The sequence below is a fragment of the Gracilinanus agilis genome, chromosome 1, assembly GCF_016433145.1.
Source record: "Gracilinanus agilis isolate LMUSP501 chromosome 1, AgileGrace, whole genome shotgun sequence".
NCBI lineage: Eukaryota > Metazoa > Chordata > Mammalia > Didelphimorphia > Didelphidae > Gracilinanus > Gracilinanus agilis.
The window spans coordinates 218,866,491-218,886,694 of NC_058130.1; positions in this window are offsets into that span (position 1 = coordinate 218,866,491).

The window sequence follows — 20,204 nt, forward strand, 5'->3', positions numbered from 1 at the left end:
GTTTTACTATCTATTTCCTTCTTGAGCTCTGCCAGTTTCTCCTTTATGAATTTGGGTGCTATGCCACTTGGTGCATACATATTGAGCAGTGTTATTTCCTCATTGCTATACTGCCTTTAATCAGGATGTAATGACCTTCCCTGTCTTTTTTAATCATATCTATTTTTACTTTGGCTTTGTCAGAAATCATAATAGCCACTCTTGCCTTCTTTTTCTCATTTGATGCCCAAAAGATTTTGCTCAAGCCCTTAACCTTAAACTTGTGTATGTCTACCCGCCTCATATGTGTTTCTTGTAGACAACATATGGTAGGATTTTGGTTTCTAATCCACTCTGCTTTTTGCTTCCGTTTTAAGAGCGAGTTCATCCCATTCACATTCAGAGTTATAATTATCAGTTGTGCATTCACTGACATTTTTGTATCCTTTCTAGTCCCACCCCTTCTTCTTACACTATTTTCTTTTAAACCAGTGGTTTGCTTTGAGCAGTATCCCTTATCCCCTCCTTTGATTAACTTCCCTTTCTACCCCCTCCCTTGTTATTCCCCTCTTTTTATTTTTAAAGGCCTAATGAATTCCCTTCCCCTTCTTCTCCCCTCCCTTTTTTGACCTCCCCACTCCCCTGCTCCCCTTGGTTTATCCCTTCTGACTTTCTCAGTAGGGTTAGATAGAGTTTTTTATCCCAATGGATAATGTAGCTACTCTTCCCTCTCTGGGTTGATTACACTGAGAGTAAGGTTTAAATATTACCTCTTAATGCTCTCTTCCTCTCCTTCTTACACTAGTATTTGTCCCTTCCCCTTCCCATGCCCTCTTTGTGTGTAATAGAATATCCTATTTTTCTTATTCACTCAAGTTTCTCTTGGTGTCCCCTACTATTCAACCCCCTCTTTCCCACCCCCCATGTCATCTTAGACCATTTAGTATTCTGTCCTCTCCCTATGAATTATTATTCTGATTGCTATAATAGTGAATATTATAATAGTGAATAGAGTTCACTACAGAGAATTATACATAGCATTTCTCCACATAGGAATACAGATAATTAGATCTTATTGAAGCCCTTAAAGAGTCAAATTTTAAAAATTATGAGTTTTCTTTCTTTCCCCTCTGTTTCTTATTTACCTTTTCATGTTTCTCTTGATTTTTGTGGTTGGATATCAAACTTTCCATTTAGTCCTGGTCTTTTCTGTGCAAATACTTGGAGATCTTCAATTTTGTTGAATGCCCATACTTTCCCCTGAAGTTTTGGTGGGTAGTTGATCTGTGGTTTAAGGCCCAGCTCTCTTGCCTTTCTGAATATCATATTGCAAGCCTTGCGGTCTTGTAGTGTAGAGGCTGCCAGATCCTGTGTGATCCTGATTGGTGCTCCTTGATATTTGAATTGTCTCTTTCTGGTTTCTTGTAAGATTTTTCTTTTACTTGGAAGCTCTTGAATTTGGCTATTATATTCCTGGGTGTTGTCCTTTCTGGGTCTAGTGTAGAGGGCTATCTATGGATCCTTTCAATGTCTATATTGCCCTCTTTTTGTAGAACTTCAGGGCAATTTTGCTGAATAATTTCTTTTAGTATGTAGTCCAAGTTTTTTTTAATTTCTGCTTTTTCTGGAAGACCAATGATTCTCAAATTGTCTCTTCTAGACCGGTTTTCTTGGTCTGTCACTTTCTCATTGAGATATTTCATGTTTCCTTCTATTTTATCAGTCTTTTGACTTTGTTTTATTTGTTCTTGCTGTCTTGAGAGATCATTGGCTTCTAATTGCTCAATTCTAGCCTTTAGGGACTGGTTTTCCTTTTCAATCTGGTCATTTCTGGTCTTCAGTTGACTTGCCTCACTTTCCAATTGTGAAATTCTGCCTTTTAAACTGTTATTTTCTTGCCAGATCTCTTCCATCTTTCTCATCATCTCAGATTTTAACTCTTCAATAGCTTGTGACCAGTTTTTCATTATTTTGGGAAGGTTTGGATATGATTTCTTGTTTGTTCTCCTCTGTTGTCTGGATTTTCTGTGTAAAAGTTGTTGAGTGTTACAGAGTTCTTCTTGATAATCTTTCTCTTCTGGGGTTCCCGATTTTGACTTGCCATTGTTGTTAGCCCAGCACCTTCTGCGCTTTATCCTCACACTCAGGGTCTGTCTGAGCTCTCTAGGCTCCCGAGGTCTCAGGTCTCAGTGTTCTCTGGGTTGAGCCTCCTGGTGGTCCCTGGTCTGCCCCTCTGCCCGAGGCTCCTTCAACAATCTCAGGGTGCTGCTTCCACAGCAGCGCTCCCGTATGCACAGGGTCCCCACTAGAGGTCCAAGCTTGCACTCGAGATCCTTGTCCTCACCTAGGGCAATGCCTTCACCCACGCCAGTGCTCAGGAAAGTCCGTGCGCGTTCTTTAGCCTCTTGGGGTCCTAAGTCTTGCTGCTCTCAGGAACAAGCCCTGGAGCTGCCAGTGACTTAATGGGTGCCCCAAACCTGCTTTAACTCTTGTGCATTGGCCTTGGCACTGTACGTGGTGTGGGGGTTGGGGGTGGGGCTTCTTCCTTTCACGTTTTAGTGAGAGCTGTTTCATCCCTTTATAGCATGGAAATGCCCCAATTCCACGTACCTTCAATGCTGCGCCCTGTTGTGAGGTCCCTTCGTTCATCCAGATTCATTTTTATGTCCCCTTGAGGAGTCCTGCATGCTTTGGTTAGGAGAGATCAAGCAGCTGCTCCTTACTCTGCCACCATCTTAACCGGAAGTCGGAGTTGTGTGATTTTATGTCACTTTTGCATCACCAACCACTCAACAGAGCATGTTAGATTAGATATCTAATAAATGTTTTTAATTAAATTAAGTTTTTAATTAAAATTAGTTAATTAAGATTAAATTCTTACTAATGCATTGGCTACTAGCTAATATTGGTGCTTTCCCAGAGAAGAGAGATAAAAATGTACCCCCTTCCCTTTTCTGAAGAAATGGGAGATTATGAATGTGAAATATTATACACACTAGTTGATGTCAAAGAATTGAAGCGGTCACACAAACACATGCACCCATAAATGTGCAAACACACACATGAGAAATTTTAAAGAAAAGAGAAAAAATTTCCTACAGATAGTAATAAAAATACTGGAGATAAAAAACAAGGTCCTCCCGCACAGTGAAAAAGAACACTGGTCTAGTCTTGGCTCTGACACTAATTTATTACTAAGTGAGCAGCTCACTCTGCCTTTCTTTATCTCTAAAAGATAGGAGTTAGACAAGAAAGCTCGAAAACTCTACAGTCAAGCCAAGCTGGGTTTCTCATATATGTAAAGATACCAGGGTTGAAAGCACATAAGTACAAAAATCGACTTTTCATGGGTGAAGAGGGATTAAGGGCTAGGGTTTCAGACTAGACCTGTGAGTTTATTAGTACAAGGAAATCTCTAGTATGAAAAAGTCCTCCTATCAATCCCTTCTCCGCAATTTATAGCCTTAGAGAGGCAAGAAGTGCTTAGAAAAGGATATTTTTCTTGTCCAGAGGCAGCTAGGTAGTGCAGTGGATAGAGTACTGGGCTTGGAAGACTCATCTTCCTGAGTTAAAATCTGACCTCAGATACTTACTAGCTGTGTGTCCCCAGGCAAGTCACTTAACCCTGCTTGCCTCAGTTTTCTCATCTGTAAAATGAGCTGGAAAAGGAAATGGCAAATCATTCCAGTATCTTAGCCAAGAAAACCCCAAAATGGGATCACCATTGAAAGGACTTAACAACAACACTTTTCTTGTGCATGGTCACTGAAAAAGAGAGCTACAGGATCATACCAAGGACAGACTTCAAAAAGCGAAAGACCCAAGATGTTCCTTGATACCAGATGCTAAGAAGGGCAGAATGTACAATTATCTGAGCATCCACTTACACAACAGAAGAGTTTGCAGAGAGAGGTTTCAAAATCTGGATCATCTTTTTTTCTAAATATATGCAGATTGACAGCAATCCTTTATATATCAGTCAGAAAATGAATGACTCACTGGGGTTCTCCCCTATTCATGGCAGCAATAATTTATTCATACATCCCCACCAGCCTTTTCTAGATGTCCTAAGTAATAGTGTGGGTTTTCTTTCATTAACTATGTGCCATCTTCCCCATTCCAATTTGGCTTCTTTATTTCATACTTTACCACCTCCTTATTTTAACTGTATGTTGTACCCACTACGAATTGGATAATAGCTGCCTGATCAAGAGGATGGTGTGGAGCAGAGCATAAACATTGATCATTTCAGAATTGGAAAGGACCTTAGAAGTCATCTTGTTCAAGAAATAGAAGCCAGGAAAAAAAGAAGTGATTTGCCCAGTGACCGAGCTAGGAATAAGACAATAGATTCATAACTGTAGAGATCATCTAGCCCAACTTCTTCATTTTATAGATAAGGAATCTGAGGCCAAGAACACTGGGCTTGAAGCCAGGAAGTCAAGAATTCAAATTCTGCCTCAGATATTAACCAGTTATTTACAAACAGTAACTAGCATGTAGCAAGCATTTAATAAATGACAAAGGATGGATGGGTCCTGGACAAATCATTTAAATGATCTCAGTTTCAGTAATAATAGTAAGATTACACCAAGAGTAAATAGCAGAGCCAGAATTCACTCAGGTACTGACTCCAAGGTCACCATCCACTAAGACCCAAGCCTCCTGAGTCCTAATATAGTCTTCCTCCTTTGTTATGCTCCTTCTCCAACTGGTAAGAGATCAATAAATATTTATGGATGGATAGATGCCAGATAATAGAGAATGGGAGTCTTGGGCTACAGTTCAAGCAGGCTATGAGAAATAAGAACATGTGTCAAGGGATTCTGGGAAGGAAGCAACATCGATTGTGAAGGTAGAAGCCCAGAAACAAAGGATGAAGCTAAAGGACAAAGAATGGCCCTGTGTAAGGAAGGCAAGACTCATTCTGTAGGATCAGTAAGAAAAGTAGGGGGAGGGAAGAGGAAATTAGGAGCAGAGTTTTACTATTTCTGCTCTCTTAAAGGTCATTCATTCAGCAACCCATCAGACTGACACTCTCCCCTAGACATCACAAAATACCACCATTTTTACAGTACAGAGAAAATGTATCATGAGAAATAGGTGTTTGGGTTGTTCAGACTGTCCTCATTTTATCTTCCTCAAACTAACTATTTCCAATGGTGTAAACGTGTGCCAAGGTCCCCTTTCAAGATAATGAGAAAAATGATTACATAGCAATTTGATTCCAAGATCTTGGTAGCCAGTTTTCTTTCTGTCTTCCAAATTATTATGGCTTTACTAGTAGCACAGGAAACCAACCTTCAGTGTGATGCCTTGGAAAGGGCATTATAGATTAAGAGTCAAAGTACATGAGTTCAAATCCCAGCCCCGCCATTTACTAGCTATATGATCTTGGGCAAGTCTGAGCCTCTCAGTTTTCTGTAAAATGAGTGAATTGGATTTAAGAGCTTCTAAGGCCCCTTCCAATCCTAGACCTCTGATCCCATGACTTTTAAGAACAATAGCAATAATAATAAATGTAGTACTTTTAACTTTCTTTTCCCTCAAGCATTTTTGATCCCAGTGAGATACATCAGGCAGAAATTATTCTCCCCACTTGACAGATAAGGAGAACAGAAGGGGAAGGCAATGCAAAAACAGACAGTCTAACCCCCTCTGGAAGATCTGTCAAGGTACTTATGGAGGTTTGGTAGGGGAGGGTGGGAGAAAGAGAGGGACTTGTCTTCCAAGTACAGCTCTTACATCCTTTGTCTCAAAAAGACTCAGTCTCCTTTGACAGGAAATGATTTTTTCTTCCCTAAGAATTTGTCTTTGAAGGGGGTTTTCTTCAAAGGACAAATAGAAAAGACTAGGACTCAATCTTTTGCCTTCCAAGGACATAAATTCTCCTTGCTCGTTTTCTCTTCCTCCTCCCCCTGAGTTGCAGAGTATTCTTGGCCATTTATTATTCATCATTATTACTTGCAATTGCACATCCAGCCAACTAATTCAACATCTTGCAGTGACATCAATTTTTTTTTCTTTAAATGCACGGCATGTTGGAATTTCTTTTGACAAACCCAAGTGCTCTGGCAATCTCTATACCAACATTATATTTCCCCAAACATGCATTATCTGTTTTAAACTTTAATGGGGATCACAGAAGAGATTCTTTCAGAAATAATCAAAGTCTCAATATATCACTAATCATTTAGCACTTTGCAGGATAAATGAGGACATAAATGAAACTGTCTGCTCTTTCTGCATCATAAGGGGAAATACAAGAAGTCTGATTTGAAGGCTCTAGTGATCCTCCTCTGGGACAGCGAGGAAGAAAAACTTCCTTCTGCTCTGGCCCTAGTTTCTCAGAGATGGCCTGACTCACAGCTGTCCTGGGAGATCATGAATGTTGCAGTTCCCAGCAGCCCTTTCAAAATACTGACCTTTTTAAGCACATAAAAAAAATTTTTTTTAAAAAGTGGGTTCCCAGGGGCAAGTCAAGGCAGGCCCTCAGCAAAATGGAAAAGTAGATAAAATTTTCTTTGGGAACCTGATCACCTTCCAATTGTGTCCTCTCCTCATTTCCCTCTCAATCCTTCTGTCAGCACTTGGATCCCTCTACTGTCCCCTTAGTGGCCAGGACTCCCCATTTCTACAATGAGGAGCAATGCCCCATACTTTCTACTTTTGTCTTCCTCTTTCTTTTCTCTATTTCCCACCACCAGAATCAAAATTGACCTGTCTTGGGGAATACTATCTACCTCCAGAGAAAGAATTGTTAGAGTTGGATGCAGATCAAAGCTTACTATCTTTCACATTAATTTATTTGCAGTTTTATTGGGGGGGGGTTGGTTTTGTAAGAATGTGCTCTTACAACAATGACCAATAAGAAAATATGTTTTGCATAATAATACACATATGACCCAGATCAAATTGCTTTTCATCTCTGAGTAGGGGAAGGGAAAGGAGGAAGGGAGATGCTTTGGATCTTATAATTTTGGAAAACATGTTAAAAATCATTATTACATGTAATTGGGAAAATAAATATCTTTGAATTTTAAAAAGATTACCTGTCTTGTGTCTTCTTCAGGATTCTGCTCTCTGTTGGCTAAATTGATAAATAGATTTGTGTCCATCAGTGAGCATTTATTAAACATTTACTATATACCTGTGCTGGAGATAAAAGGAAGACATGGCCCCTGATTTCAAAGAGTATACATTCTAATGGGGGAGACAAAATGCCATATATATATATATATATATATATATATATATATATATATATATATATGTTGTCATATTGAATCTCTGAGAGCCAAGAGTCCACACTGTGATTGACAGGTGGATCCATTGGATGTCGGAATGTTCCCAGAGAGGCGTGCAGACACAGAAGAGGGCAGTTGGCCCAGGGGGGTATAAAACCACCCTGGCAGCCCTGGCAGGGGTTTTTGTTCCTTTCTTTCCCTGAGACCTGAGATCAGTGGATCCTGGTCTTTGTGGGATTGAGACTTGCAGACTCAGCCTTGCAAACTCCTCCTGTTTGTTCCTGTACCATCACCAACCTGTACCCAGACTATCATCTCTGATTCTACTGCCCCTGGATATTGGGAAATCAATCATCTTAGTCATCTAGGTTTCCCAGGGCCGGGGAGGGATCCGGGAAGTGGGCAGGAGACGAAAAAGAGGGTGGAAAGGGGTGGATATTCCAAACTGGTTAGGCATAACATTTAGTGAAGAAGAAGCTGAAACATTTTACAGCAGTTTGCCTACTCTGGTGTGGCTGTGGCCAGGCTGTACCAGAGAGAAGCTAATCATCCTAATTCATTTACTTACCTACAGTTTAGAGATTCATCATCATCATTTTAATTAGGGTCTCCCAATACCTCTACCCAATCCCATTATCCTTCATTATTTAAATACAATCAAAGTTTAAAGTACCTTCCTGAAGTGGTTTCATAGCTTCTTTGGGAAGGGAGAGATGCAGTCAGATACCAAGCTAAAGAGCCCATTATATAATATCAATTAACCCCAGGTGGGTCCTGAAGAGATATCATCCATTGACCTAAAGGATCCTGCCTGGGCAACTGTTATAAAGGAGGGAGGTGTCATCCTATCCTCTCTTTATACTTCATCTACATACATCTAGTAGAGGAGTATCATTATAACTATATAGATATAGATATAGATATAGATACTGTGGATGGAAGATTGATCAAATTATGGATGGACAGCTAGATGGGACAATGGATAAAGCATTGGGTTTGGAATCAGGAAGATCCTTCATAAGTTCAAATCTGTCCTGAGTCATTTACTGGCTGTGTGACTCTGGGCAAATCACTTAACTCTATTTGTTTCCATTTCCTCCCCTATGTATTGGTCTGCAAAAGGAAATAGCAAATCACTCCAGTATCTTTGCCAAGAAAATCCGAAATGGGGCCATGAAGAATCGGACATGATTAAATGATTCTACAACAACATTAATGAGTGAAAAAGATAGGGGCTGGATCTTGGATTTCATTAGTATGTGGAATTCCAGGCTAAGGAAGTTTCCTCTCTCAATGCAGGGGAACCACAACTTGTCTAGAGCAGTGAGCCACTAAATTCAATTCAACTCAATTCAATAAACATATATTAAATGCCTAAAATATGCCAGGCATTATGTTAAGTTTTGGGTTAAGTGACTTGACTAAGGTCACACAGCTACACTGCATTAGAGATGGGATGTGAAAATTTGTAACTCACTCTAGTTGAACCAGAGCTCATGCTAGGCAATTTTCCTTGAAATAGTAGAGGATTATAGGACCAGAGATGTAGAGTTAAAAGAGGCCTTAAAGGTCATTGAGTCAAAGCCTTCACTTTACAGATGAGGAAAGTAAGGTCAAAAGAGATTAAATGATTTGTTGAGGGTTACATAGTTATTGTGTCTTATTTGTTGTTCTTGTTTTTCAGTCATTTTTCAGTTGTGCCCAACTCTTTTTGACCCCATTTGGGGTTTTTTTGGCAGAGATCCTAGAGTTGTTTCCCATTTCCTTCTCTAATTCAGTTTATAGATGAAGAAATTGATGCAAATAGTATTAAGAGACTTGCCCAAGGTCGCACAGCTAATAAGTATCTGAGCTCCAATTTGAACTCATGAAGATGAAGATGTCTAAGGCAGGATTCAATTATAGATCTTCCAGCTTTCAATTCCATCCCTCTAGCCATTAGACTGTTCTGCCTCCCAAACAATAGCATCCTGCTCCTAAGCAAGCTTTTGTGAAGTGAGAGATCAGACAGAAGTAGAAAAGGAGAATTAGCCTGACTAAAAGGAGGTCCCTAGTCTGACCCACTAGAAGATGATTTTTAAAATGAGTTTGTGAAAGTTTTAATTTATTTTTATAACTATTTCAATATAACTGGTCTCCTTGGTATTCCTATATATTTTATTTTATATACTTATAAGCATTCATTTGAAAGAGAGATTTATAGGCTTCACTTGTCTCCTGAAAGAGCTCCTAAAAAAAATTATCCCTGCTCTAGGGGAAAGCTAGATGTCACAGTATATAAAGCACCAGACCCAGAGTCAGGAGGACCTGGGTTTGAATCTGACCTCAGATTCTTCCTGGCTTTGTGACCCTGGGCAAGTCACTTAATTCCCAATGCCTATCCCTTACTACTCTTCTATCTTGGAACCCATGTATAGCATTGATTCCAAGATAAAAGGTAAGGGTTTAAAAAAAAAAGTATCCTGCCCTAGAGTTATAATTCTGAAAGAAGTGTGTTTTGGGGGAATTCCTTCTATAGTGATAAAGACTCTACCCAAACACAGAGAAAGATTTGCCTTGGTAGAATGCTTTATTCTTGCTTGAGAGCAGTGCTGGTACTGCTAAAGCCCAGAAAAAAAAAACAGTAACTTCATTAAGAAGGAAACCTTCCTAAGTCAAATTTATAAGTATACAAGTCATTCTCCAATTAATAACTGCTCAAAGGATATGAACTGATAGCTTTCAGATGAAGACATCAAAGTTATCAATAATCATATGAAAAAATGTTCTAAATCACTCTTGATTAGAGAAATGTAAATTAAAACAACTCTGAAGTACCACCCCACACTTATCAGATTGGCCAATAGGACAGTAAAAGAAAGTGATAAATGTTGGAAGGGATGTGGCAAAATTGGGACACTAATGCATTATTGATGGACTTGTGAACTAATCCAACCATTCTGGAAGGCAATTTGGAACTATGCCCAAAGGACTATGAAACTGTGTGGTAATAATACCACTACTGTGTCTTTATACCAAGTTGATGATAAAAAGAGAAAAGGACCTACTTGTACAAAAAAATTTACAGCAGCTCTTTTTGTGGTGACAAAGAATTGGAAATTGAGAGAATGTCCATCAATTAGGGAATGGCTAAGCAAATTGTGATGTATGTTAGTGATAAAATTCTATTGTGCCATAAGAAATGTTAAGCAGGATGGTTTCAGGAAAAGCTGCAAAGATCTACATGGACTGATGCAGAGTGAAATAAACAGAACCAGGAGAAAGTTGTACGCAGTAACAACAATATATTTATAGAGTGATCAACTGTGAAAGACTTAGCTGCTCTCAGCAATACAATGATCTTGGTCAGTTCTGAAGGACTTATGACAAAGAACGCCATCCACCTGCAGAGAAAAAACCAGTGAAGTCAGATGCAGAAGAAAGGATGCTATTTTTCACTTTCATTTATTTACATTTTTTTAACCCTTATCTTCCATCTTGGAGTCAATACTGTGTATTGGCTCCAAGGCAGAAGAGTGACAAGGGTAGGCAATGGGGGTCAAGTGACTTGCCCAGGGTCACACAGCTAGGAAGTGTCTGAGGTCAGATTTGAACCTAGGACCTCCCGTCTCTAGGCCTGACTCTCAATCCACTGAGCTACCCAGCTGCCCCCTATTTACATTTTTATTTGGGGATTTTGGTTTCATAAGTTTTCTCTTATTACAATGACCAATATGGAAGTATGTTTTGTATGATGATACATGTATGGCCCAGATCAAATTGCTTGCCATCTCTAAGAGGGGGGAGGGAAGGAAAGGAGATAATTTGGATCTGATGATTTCAGAAAATGTATGTTGAAAATTGTTATTATGTGTAATTAGAAAAATAAAATATATTTGAATTTTTAAAAAACTTGTAGGAAAGGTTTAAAAAAGAAGAAGAAATCTTTCCCTTGCCCTGGGCATTAAAAGTCACATGGAATTGCAGGGGAAGCCACAAAGAAATAAAGAATTAGTGCCTGCAACAGGAACCAGGAGAATCAGAAGGAAAAAAAGATCTTATTCTTATTGTCACAAAACTGGAGTTTAAATCCAAACTCTGCCACATATTACCTGGTGACCTTGAGCAAGTCATTTAATCTCTTTAAGCCTCAGTTTCCTCATCTATAAAATGAGCAGAGGGGAGAGAGGTCAACAATATGGCCTCTAAGACCTCTTCCACATCTAGCTATATGATTTGAACTGTGACTGAACATTTATGTAGAGTAATTATTATGTTATATCCAGAGACCTAGACTTGAAATCAGGAAATCCTGAATTTAAATGCAACCTCAGATATTAAATAAAGTATTCTGGGTAAGTCACTTAAGCTCTTTGAGACTCGATTTTTACCTACTATAAAATGGATAGGATAAAAATGGTTCCTGTCAAATGGGGAGGGGTATGAGAATAATGATTATTTTCATACATACAATATTATATGCAATACTGTATATTACATATTGAATACACTATTGTATAAATGTAAGCTGTTTGTTTTCTCTATAGATTTTTAGGTCAGAGGTCTTTAATGGAGTATGTAAAATGTTGTATAAATGTACATTTTTATCTTGACAAATCTTTGGGTCAGGGTTTTTTATTGGAGAATGTCTTTTCTAAGTAGTCTGTTTTAAGTTCCATTTTCTTTTCTTCTTTTAAGAGTATTTTCCTTTTTAGATTTGTGGAATGATTGCTTCTGAAGGAAACTAGTTTCAAAATACTGATCCTGTTGATCTGAGTGATTTTCCCAGATATGAACTAGACATATTTTCCCCCCCAAGTGGTTCTATGTTATGTTTTGCTGCTTTCTGACATGAGTTCTACATAACATTAATTATTTTATAGATGTAGCTTGTCTTTGACCCCCAAAATAGTATCAGTCACCCACATTATTCACTAGACTTGGTTCCAAATGACTTTTGCTTTTTTCAAAAAAAATCAAATCTTCCTTCAAAGAATGACTGTTTGAGACCAATTGTTGAAAAGAATGTGGCATAGTCACCAAAGGCACTTCCCACCAAAGAAGCACTTAACATTTTTTTTTATCTTTACCTTCTGTCTTAGATTTCATATAGTCTTGGTTCCAAGGCAGAAGAGCAGTAAGGGCTAGGCAAAGTGGGTTAAGTGACTTGCCCAGGGTCACACAGCTAGGAAGTGTCTGAGGCCGGATTTGAACCCACTTTCAACTCCAGGTCTTACTCTCTATCCACTGAGCAACTTAGTCACTCTACCCCAATGACATTTTAAGTAGCGATAGCATCATTGAAATATGAGGTCCAAGATGACTATATTGTCCGGATTGGTGAGTACTTTCCATGGTTCATTAAATCCATTATCTTGATAGTTTCCCCAGTGCTGGGTGGATCCCTTTGTACAATCTCTCCCTCACTCTCCAGTTTAGAAATCATAATCAGGTTAAGACTATGCGTCCATCTACTGCCCTATGGCTCCCTTCCATACCATGCCTGTGACTCTACAGACCAAAATATCTCTCCTTGGTGAAAGAACAATAACTGACTCCTGACAGTGAAACCCAAGGGTGCCACATACAATTAGGTCCATACCCACAAACCCACTAGTGTTAGGATACACAAGGTAAACTGGGACCCTCCACAAGGGATGTGGGTAATGGGTAAAACACACTAGTTGATGTGTCAGTTGAAACAGTTTCTGGTCACCACTCCAAGTTATCTCTCTATGGGTCCTTTCTTGGGGTTGAGGAAGACTCAGGAAGTAAAATAAACTGTTTAATAATGAGTTTTAAGGGTTGGGAAGTAAGGGAAAGGTCACTCTAAAATCTACTTTCTAGGGATAAGTTCAAGGGGCTGGAAGGTTGGACAAACACTACCCTAGCTTAAGCTTCCAGGACCAGTCTGTAAGGTCAGAAAGAGATTGAACGTCTCACTGCAGGGTCCACTTCAGCTCCAGCCATGATCACAGTTTTCCAGAAAGCACAGCAAATAAGTCCACAAAGAGGTAAAGTCAGGGAGCTGGACTAGTCTGGTATGTCCACCAACCAGAATTAGATTCTCTGCTCAACCTGATCTTTCTCAGGGCAGATGGTTTTGGCAGGAGACAATTACTTTTCTTGGCTCTTCACTTTCAGCAGCCAAGTAAGCACCTAACTGCCATCAGCTTCATCCAGAGAATCTCTCAGAAAAGTCTCTTTCTCCCTCATTGTTCCATGCTTGGAACCTTCATCACTTTCCCGGACAGCTATACCAGCTAACTTATGTCCATTGCTTAACTTTCTAATTTCCTTATAACATTGGTCACCTTTTCTTTATATGTCAAGTAAATCAAAATTTCAAGTCAGGTAACATTTTCTAAGCACTTTCTATGTGTTGGACACTGCAAAGTACCAGAAATGCAATATAAGCAGAAAGATAGTCCCTGTCCTCAAGGAGCTTATACCCTAATGAGGGAAGATGACTTATAAAAGGAAACTGAGGTAGTGGCAGGGAATATATCCTACAAAAAAAATCCAGGATGGTCAGGATTGCAGTTTGAAGAGAAAAGAAGACATGGGTGGCCTGGGGCTCCTCCTTAAAATAAAGGTTCTAGAAGGAACCACTCAAGAAGAAGCAGGAGCTTCTGGGATAAAAGGTACTTCCAATGTGTGAAGCCCAGGGCTAGAGTGAATCTCCAGGGGTGAGGAGTTTCTGGGGCATCATGGAGAAAGTGAGAGGAGAGTCAGGAGTGCAATCTGGGAAAGAATGTATTCTTTTCCCCAACTGTAGTCTGCTTACCTTTATTTAGCTTTATAAATTTAGTCTGTTTGTTTAAAAAAAAAATCTGTTATGTTACTTTGTAGTCAACTAAATAATTCAGATTAGCAATTCAATTCAAAACATTTCTTGAAATCCTACAATGTGTTAGGTGCTAAGAAGGATGTAAAAATGAATAAGATGCAGTCTCAGACCTCAAGGATCTTGTGATCTACTAAGAGAAATAGGATATATACTCAAATAATGATAATTCAAAGTAAAATATAAAAGGACAAAATACCATGAAAATTTGGAGGGAGGTAGAGATCACTTCTTGCCCAGCATAGGATCATAGAATTAACAGTTGGAAGAAACACCCAGAAAGATGCCACCTACTCCAAGGGTTCTTGACCTTATTGATGCTATCAACCTCTTTGGCAGTCCAATGAAGTCCATGCACCCTTTTTACAAGCATAAAATAAAATGTATAGGATTATAAGAGAAGTCAATTATATCAAAATATAGCTAACAAAATACATTTTAAGAGCAAATTCACAGGTTAAGAATCCTTGATCTAGTCCAACTCCTTTGTTCTACAGATGAGGAAATTAAGGCCAGAAAAGTGAATTGACTTAACCAAAGTAACAGAGCTAATGACAGGGATTCAAATCCTGATTCTCTGACTCTAAATATGACACTCAAGGGACCAGGGAAGGCTCCATGAAGGAGATATCATTAGAGCTGGGCCTTAAAGGATGGCTAAAATTTATGGAGTGGTGGATAGAGCTCTGGGCCTGGAGTCAGAAAAATCTGAGTTCAAATGTGATCTGACCCTGGCATTTAACACAGATTGTCTCAGTTTTTCACCTGGAAAATGAGCTGGCGAAGGAAATAGCAAACCAGTGTAATATCTTTGTCCAGAAAACCCCAAATGGGGTCATGAAGAGTCAGACACAACTGAAACAACTGAACAACAACATATCCACAAAATTCCTATACCTGTGTCTCTTCATGGTGCAGAAGTGTTCCTGTGTTCTCAAAAGCTAGTGGAATAAAAACTCTGGCAAGTTAAATTGGAAAGATCTCAAAGATGGAGAAGTATGGAAAAGTTTAAACAGTATTGTTATGAAAATTTCATACAACTTTTAAAGAAAAAAAATGGGTCTATTGTGAGAGCAAGCTAAAGCTAAACCAGATCATCCTGAGATGAAACTAAAGGAATGTCAACAAAAATATGCAAAGTGGAACAGATCTGCCAGGGTTTCTATAGCAGTCTGTTCTTAGCAGTGGTGCTAATAGAAACACTATATTTTAGGAAATGGAAATAGCACTTGAGAAAATGAAGTTAAGATGAACAGATGGACCTGACCAAAAACATAGAGAAGAAGGAAATACAATTTTAAAGGCACTTAGCAGTTTCAAGACATCTCAAAGAGGACAAGATTCCAGAAGAATGGCAAAGACAAAACAGTAGTACCAGCAAAATAAGTAACCAAATTGGCCCAATATCAATGACTTTTGCATCTTTTTTCACACTTCTTTGAAATATTTTTGAGAATGATCATGAGGTGTACTCTTGATGAAGATAAAAGACAAAAGAGAATTTCATAGATAACTTTTCTCCCTTAGACCACATACTTCTATAGAGAATATAAGACAGATTGTCCCAATCATTTAAGCAAACAGCTTAGAATCATAGGATCATAGATTAGATCTGAAAGACCCCAGCTAACCCTTTCATCAATGAATGAAGGAACTAGACCCAAAATAATTTACCTAGTTTACAAATATAGCTCATATGTAGGAAGTAATAAGAACTGGTATTCAAACCAGCTTTGTTTAATAAAACAAAATATAACCTTGAAGGAATACATCAAGCAAGATGTCTCCCACATATATGTTAAAATTATGCTAAAATCTATGAAAGATGAAAATGCAGAAATGTTAACACCCTGCTAAGTAATGACTTTAAGTGAGGTGTTAAATAGAAAGAAATAAAATCTGTAGTCCCATAAAAAAGTGACCTCTGTACATTCAAAACAAAAGAAGACTCCTTTTATTGATTATAAGGTTTTCTAAATGATCCTCTCAAAGATAATACAGTGATGATTACATCAATTGTAGAAACACTACAAAACCTGCTCAGTGAAATCCACAGCACAGTTAAAAAAGATTATCACATTGGAAAAATAAAATATATATGACTGGTACTATGACATACAATGAGCTAGATAGCTTGTTGAGTAATAAATTAGTCCATTTAGGTGTGTGAGTGTGGGTGTGGGTAGAGGGGTGTGTGGGTGTGTGGGTGTAAAAGGTACTATAGTCGGACATTGATATGAGTCCAGATTTGAGCAGAAAGGAAAGTTGAACTGAATGACATTTGGGAAATTGCAGAGTACTTTGATCCCAAACTACTCACTGTCACAAAAGCTCATTTCTCTTCCAATACCAGTATTCTGCAAGTGATACTATATAGCTATTGTGGATCATAGAACACCATAATTTCAGAATCAAAATGACAAGTAACCCAAAGAAATGGAAACATATGATATAAACAGTCTTCAGTGTGTTAACCAACAGCAACTTATATGTACATAATTGGATAAAGATATGTTTGAATAGAAAAGGGTAGGAAGACATATCTTTCTGACTTCAAATCTCACTTCAGACATTTACTAGCTGTGTGACCCTGGGCAAGTCACTTAACATTGTTTGCCTCAGTTTTCTCACCAGTAAAATAAACTGGAGAAAGAAATGACAAACCACACCAGAATCTTTGCTAAGAAAACTCCAAATGGGGTCATGAAGAGTCAGGCATTACTAAAACAACTGAAAACATAACTAGAAAAGGTAGGATAGTTGTGTAGTAAGAATTAGAAACCAAGATGGATTGTCTGCTAGCAACAATGGTATCCTTAAAATATAGTAAGAACTGAAAAAAAGACCTTTGGCATGTTGTATGGATCCTCTAGGAGGGATTTATGGGGGGGGAATGGATAAGAATCATATAGATTGATGAATGGATGCATTTCTTTATGTGTTAGCAGAGAAGACACCCCTACCCAGGAAATTAGGGACTGTAAATCTGCAGAATATTAAAACAGGAAGGAGTCTTAAAGATCACCCACCCCAATGTCCCTCCTCATTTTACAGATTATCCAGGTAGTAATCAGAATTTAAACCTGAAACCAAATCCAGTATTCTTTTCATGACACCTCAACACCTTTAAGACGTCAAGGTATCATGAAAAGAATACTATTGATTATAGACTGCTAGAAGGTATTAGTTGTTTACTTTGTATATGTAGCTAAAAAAATTTTTGATTGAATTTATAGATAGGAAAACAAGGAGTTAAATAACTTTTTCAGGATCAAGCAAATGTCAGAGCTAAATGTCAGAGATAATATTATACCTTAGGTCTCCTGACCCCCTCATATAATTCACTTTCCTCTACTCCATACTGTCTCTTTTAAAGAAAATCAGCCTAACAGTAATACATAGGATGATTTGGAGAATTCAAAGTTTAAAGCCATGGAAAGGCAATCAAAGAAACTTGTAATTAACCAAATGGAAAAGTAATAAAGATTTGCACTAGGATGTGGTCATGGGAATGGAAAAGAAGAACCTAATAGAAAAGAAAATTTGAAGGAGAATATATAGAACTTGCTAATTTATTGCATTTCAGCAGGTCACTTCACTTGCTAGACCTAGTTTCCTGATCTACAAAATGAGAGGCTTCGACTAGATGACTTCTGAAGTCTCCTGTGCCTCTAAGTTTTTGAAATTATATAATATGATTAGATAATTCAAAGATTAATGAAGTTGTCACAGAGCAAAAAATAATGTATACAACAACAGCAATGTTGTTTGAAGAATAACTGTGGGTATCCATCTCCAGAATAAGAATCGATTCATAGAAGTTTACACAATATGGTTTTATACACACACATATTCTCGTCAAATTGTGCTGTCTTCTTTTGTGCAAGGTGAGGAGAGAAGGGAGACGACTCAGAACTTAAAATGTAACAAAAAATAAATAAAACTAAATTTCAAAAAGTTGTCAGCTTCTCAGAATAGTGGCATGATTAGCAGAGAAATTAAAGTTAGAAGGAAAGATTGCTTTGTGAAGGAAGATAATTTGTTTGTAGACATGGTGAGTTTGGGATAACCATATGATAGCATAGTGATGGGAATGAATAGCACTGGAGGTTTAGATTTAGGAGTAATCAAAAATGAAAGTAGGCACCTTGAGAATAAATTAGCTCCCTAAAGGAAAGAATGTAGAGAAAGAGGAGCAAAAGTCAAGGACTGAACCTTGCTGAATGTATAAAATTATGTGACTGGTAAAGAAAAAGGGCCAGTGAAGAAGACAGCAGGGGAGATCACAGGAGAACCGGAATAGTAGAAGGTTATAGAAAACCAAGGATAAGAGTATTCAAGAATCAATGAATGGTGAAGAGTGTAATTCATCAAGGAGATCAAGAAAGTCAAGGATAAAAAAAGTCGCTATTGTATTTAGCTATATGAAGGTCACTAGCAAGAGCTTTGAAAAATCTAGTTTTCAGAACAATGAAAACTAAATTGCAAGAAAAAATAAAAATTGCCAAAATGAGGGAAGCTCCTTGTATACATAATCTAACAGGCATTAAACTACCAGAACTGTCATCTACTAGATGACAGATTGGAACCAGGCATGCGTGGAAATCCTGTTTTATTTCCAGAGCCTCTTGCCATTCACAAAAATGCCCTTGACAAGAATAAACTGCAAAGTGTGCTTTTAGGCATCCCTTTGCAAGTTTCCCTGGATTCCTTCTTGTCCCAATGAAAATCTCACCTTCTATGAGGAGCCTTTCTTAATCTCCAATTATGCTAGTACCTTCCCTCTGTTGAATACCTCCAATTTATCCTGTATGTATTTCATTTGTACATAATTATTTTCATGTTTTCTCCTCCATTAGATTATGAGCTCCTTGAAAACAAGAACTCTTTTGCCTTTGTATCCCTAACGCTTAGCACCATGCCTGACATACAGTAGACACTTAATAAATGTTTATCAACTAAGTATAATTTTAATATCTCCTCATAGAACTTAAATAGCAAGATTAATAAACTAGAGTATTACTGAAGAGAAATAACATGATTGAAAGCAACTAACATTTTCTGTGGGATTTTTCCCCTCTAATCCATACATTTAAAAATCATAAATTAATATAAGAATAGTTCAGTAGAAAGAAGGCTGAATTTAGAGTCAGAGGACCTAAGTTTCTTGTCTCAGCTCAGTGACATGCTTCCTGTGTGATATGGGCAAACCACTTTTTAATCATCTCTCAGGCTCATCTATAAAATGATGGCATTAGGTGGTCTCTGATCTTTCTGCCAGCTCTAAATCTGTTATGCCCAACCTTCAGAGCCTGTGCTTGCAATATCAGAATATTGCACTCACTGCCCAAATGTCAAGCTGCGGAGTTCATAACCTGGGTTCCATGAACTTTTTAAAAATATATATTTTGATAACAATTTTTAATACAATTAGTTTCCTTTGTATTCCTATTTGTTTTATTTTGTGCATTTACAACATTATTTTGAGAAGAGATCCATAAACTTCACTGGACTGCCAATGGAGTCTATGACACAATAATGATTAAGGATCCCTGGGCTATTGGAAAACAATATGGGAGAGATCAGCATCTCACACTCTATATCAAGATAAATTCAGAATAGGTAAATGACAAATATGAAGAGGGAAATTATAAGTAAATTAAGTGAACATAGAATAGTATAGCTGTCAGATCTATGAGAAAGGAAAGAATTTAAGATCAAGCAAGAGACAGAGAATATTGCAAAATGTAAAATAAATAATTTTGATTACATTAAATTAAAAAGGTTTTGTACAAAGAAAATCAATGCAAACAAAATTAGAATGGAATCAAAAAATTGTTATAAAAATTTTTATAACAAAAACCTCTGACAAAGGTCTAATTTCTCAAATTTATAAGGAGCTCAGTCAATTGCACAAAAAATCAAGCAATTCCCCAAACTGATGTCAAGGGACTTGAATAGGCAGTTTTCAGATAAAGAAATCAAAACTCAATAAACATATGAAAAAGTGTTCTAAACCTCTCAGAATTAAAGAAATGCAAATAAAAAAAACTCTGAGGTACCACCTCACACCTAGCAGATTGACCAATACAACATTAAAGGAAAATAATAAATGTTGGAGGGATTGTGGCACAATCAGGACACTGCTGGCG